Raw genomic sequence first — 4,573 nt, forward strand, 5'->3', positions numbered from 1 at the left:
TCACCAAGTTGCCCAGGCGGGTCTCGACCCCGCGGCCTCAGGCAATCCACTCACCTCAGCTGAGCCACTGAGCCTGGCTCACTTTTTTTTAAATTGTAAAATATAACCAAATTAAAGGGCATGAAAACTAAATGTACAGTCTAGTAGGGGTAACCACTTTTAACCCTATCGGTTTTCTTACAGTGATGTTCTCTATATCCCCTAATAACAAGCTTATACCCCTATTTCTTGCTTGATCAACTGTATATGTGATAAATGAGGATTTAGCTCATAGATGTAACTCTCCTCCCCATGATGGACAACTCACTGTCTATGTTTTCTTGGTTCCCATTGAAATTTAAATAATGTAGCCGGGCTCGGTGGCTCAGCCTGTAATCCCGTGCCTTTGGGAGGCTGAGGTGAGTGGATTGCCTGAGCCCACGGGTTTGAGACCCGCCTGGGCAAGTTGGCGAGACCTCATCTCTACAATAAATCAAAAATTAGCCGGGCGGTAGCGCACGCCTGTAGTTCCAGCTATTTGGAAGGCTGGGGCGGAAGGATCGCTGGAGCCCAGCAGGTCGAGGCTGCAGTGGCTGGGAGCGGCCACTGCACTCCAGTCTGGGCAACAGAGTGAGACTCCAACTCAAAAAAAAAAAAAAATTAAATAACATACTCTTCCTCTCTTCTTAGCACCACCCACCATCTTCTGGAACTTCCTTTGTAAGATGAAGGTAAATCCATTCTTCCCACTGGGCTGTCAGAGAGGGATTGAGGCTGTGTTGGTCAAGGGGTTTGTACCTTCTGACCCAAGGGCAGTCTGTTTGCTTGAGCCCAGTCCTTACTGCAGATTTACCGCTTTTGTCCCTGGAGTCAGGACAGGTGACACCTGAGGATGAGAGTCCTGTCTAGAACTGGAGAGATGCTAAGATTGTCTCTCACTCCTCCAGATCTCAAGCCAGGCTGCTGCTTGCTCCTTTGTTCCCTAAGAGTCCCAGCTTCTCTCCCTGGAAATGTGCAACAGAAATAAACTGCAAGCCGCACACATAAATGTTTTAGCCACACTGAAAAGAGGGGAAAGAAACAAATGAAATTACTTTTAGTCATATACTTTATTTACCAACCAATATTTACTAACTCAATCTAGCTAAAATATTATAATTTCAACAAATAATAATATAAAAGTTATCGAGTTTTTTTTACATTCTTTTTTCATACTAAGTATTTCTCTTTTTTTTTTTTTGAAACAGGATCTGACTCTGTCACCCAGGCTGGAGTGCAGTGGCATGATAATGGCTCACCATAGCCTCAAACTCCTGGGCTCAAGTGATCCTCTCACCTCAGCCTCCCTAGTAGCTGTGACTACAGGCACATGCCACCACACCTGGCCTAAAAGATATTAATAGGAAGAATACTAAGTACCTCACAGAATTCAAGGAAAAGTTGAGTAATCAGAACTCAGAAAGGATGCAATCCAGGGCCACTCTAAGACCCTCAAGGATCTTATTTTGGGGGTGCTGACATCACAATAATTTAATAACCCGCTTCAGGGCCCTTGTGCCGGTCCACCCAGGTTTCCGTTCCTGATGAAATGGGGGAAGTCTTGGTTGGTCTGGTTTGGTTCCCCTGCCCACCCACTGGGAAAAAGAGAGGGACCCAGTGACTCACAGTCCACCAGAACCACAAGGAATAGGACAGAGGAAGTCCCCCCAAGGGAATGGGAAGTTGCGGCTAGACAGGCAAAAACAAAAGATACCCACTGTATTCATGAAGATGAGGTTCAGTACAAATAATGGAGACCTAAAGGGACAATAGCTTAAACTAGGTCAAAGTTTTATTCTCTTGAAGGCAAAAAATCCAAAGGTAAATAAACCAGGCTGGCACATTGCTCTTATCCATGAAGTCTCATGGCTCGGTGCCTTTCTCTTGGACTGAGAACGAAGCTCTGGACAGCACATCCTTGATCCAAGCACAGGATGGAGAAACAGAAAGTAAAGGGGGCAAAGAGCTTGTGCCAAGTGTTTCTTCAGGATGATCTGAGAAGTCTCTGTACTTCTTAATCCCATTGGCCAGAACTTAGTCACATGACCACACCCAGTTGCAGTGCAGGCCGGGAACTATAGGCCCTGCTAAAAATTCTATTACCCCTAAAATGAAGAAGAATGGGTCTGAGAGGACAATGATGAGGTTCTGACACTGTGTATCATCTGTCTGTCCACTACACACATGCATATATCTTTCCACACATTTAATGTTTTAAAATTGTCCCATCCCATCATAACGCAATCATCATAATCTCACACTCAACCAAGAACACACTCACCCTCTCCTCAAGGAGGAGGTACAGGTCCAGGATCCCTGGGGAACATCTTCTTCCTATAATCCCATCTCAATATTTTGCAACCTGTGGCCCAAACAGAAGTTTAACCAGCACCAGCCCACCCTGTTTATAATAAAGAAGGAGGGAGAAGGAAAGAGAAAGAAATTTTTAAAATAATAATAATTCAACACCACAAGCAGGAAATGGTAGGTAGACACTATATATAGTCTTCATTTCTGCAGTCACAAGTCTGTATCACTTCCCCTTTTCACTCCCCTTGCTAAGATCTCTTTGCCTTCGACTGGCATCAGTGTTAGTTGAGATTCTTTACTCAGTGGGTGACGCAAAACTTCACTCTTTTTTTTTGAGTTGGAGTCTCACTCTGTCGCCCACACTGGAGTGCAGTGGCTGCTCCCAGCCACTGCAGCCTCGACCTGCTGGGCTCCAGCAATCCTTCCACCTCAGCCTTCCAAGTAGCTGGAACTACAGGCACGCGCTACCACGCCCGGCTGATTTTTGATTTATTGTAGAGATGAGGTCTCACCAAGTTGCCCAGGCGGGTCTCAAACCCAGGTCTCAGGCAATCCACTCACCTCAGCCTCCCAAAGCGCGGGATTACAGGCTGAGCCACCGAGCCCGGCTAAAACTTTACTCTTAAAAGGTCTGAGCCCTTGGTGGTCCTGCCCATGTAGAAATTCTTTTTAATTTTTTTTCAAGACAGAGTCTTTTAAATTTTTTTTTCCATGACGGGTTCTCACTCTGTTGCCCAGTCTGGAGTGGAGTGGCTCGATCATAGCACACTACAGCCTCAAACTCCTGGGCTCAGGTGATCCTCCTGCCTTAGCGTCCTGGGTAGCTGGGACTATAGGTATGAGCCACTGTGCCAGCTAATTTTTATTGTTATTTTTTTGTCCTGCTGTGTTGCCCAGGCTAGTCTCAAACTCCTGGCCTCAAGTGATCCCCCTACCTCGGCCTCCCAAAGTGGTGGGATTATAGACATGTGCCTGGCCTTCAGCTTATCTTTTGTAAACCTTTACCTCTGATACATTAGTCATCTATTGCTGAGTAATAAATTAACCTCAAACTTCCAGGCTTGAAACAACAATAAACAGCAAACAAGACTATGTAATGTGACTGCGGTCACTTCTACGTCATCCTGTGGATCTGGGAGGGGGGCCATAAACCTACAAACTCATAATTGCTGTCCACTGCAGTGGGAGATCCTTAAATTATCAAGCAGAAAGAAACACTAATGTGTTGTCCAATGCCTACTACTTTTTTTCTACCAGCAGGGCCCATAAATAAAGTGTCACAAGGCTACTTCTTTTGTTCAAAAATAAAAATTTGAAATAAAACTATAGAGACCCACCCTATCAGTTCCTAAAAAGTAATTTGTAATTTGCATTGCTTAGCTTTTTTGTAAAACCGTATAAAAAGTTAAGTATTTCATGTAGATGAAATAGTTACATTTTGCTAATGATTTCATGACAGTTAACATCAAGAAGAGTAACTTGAGTTTACCTAAATGACTCTGGTATTTTTTTTTTTTTTTTTTTTGAGTTGGAGTCTCACTCTGTCACCCAGACTGGAGTGCAGTGGCCGCTCCCAGCCACCGCAGCCTCGACCTGCTGGGCTCCAGCGATCCTTCCGCCTCAGCCTTCCAAGTAGCCGGAATTATAGGCGCACGTTACCATGCCTGGCTGATTTTTTGATTTATTGTAGAGATGAGGTCTCGCTGCCCAGGTGGGTCTCGAACCCACGGGCTCAGGCAATCCACTCACCTCAGCCTCCCAAAGGCGCGGGATTACAGGCTGAGCCACCGAGCCCGGCTGACTCTGGTATTTTTGAATGTCATGCATTTGATTCTGACACATCCCTAGAGTGGTCATTCACTCAAAAAATTTAGAGTGTCCATCTGCTGAATCAAGAGCATTATTAATGTTAATTGATATTGATAACAATAAAACCCCTTTTTAGTTAAGGAAAACTTCTGATATATTGTAGCTTTTATTTGTTATCTTTTGGAAGTTTTTTTTTTAAGTGAGAAAGCAGGATTTATCAAGAGGACAGCAAAGCTCCCACAGCAGGAGGGGACCCGAGGGGCTTGTCCTCTTTTTTTTTTTTTTTTTTGAGTTGGAGCCTCACTCTGTCACCCAGACTGGAGTGCAGTGGCTGCTGCCAGCCACCACAGCCTCGACTTACTGGGCTCCGGCAATCCTTCCGCCTCAGCCTTCCAAGTAGCTGGAACTATAGGCGTGTGCTACCACGCATGGCTCA

The sequence above is a fragment of the Carlito syrichta genome, unplaced genomic scaffold, assembly GCF_000164805.1.
Source record: "Carlito syrichta isolate Samal-C Ts95f unplaced genomic scaffold, Tarsius_syrichta-2.0.1 Scaffold113490, whole genome shotgun sequence".
Taxonomy (NCBI): domain Eukaryota; kingdom Metazoa; phylum Chordata; class Mammalia; order Primates; family Tarsiidae; genus Carlito; species Carlito syrichta.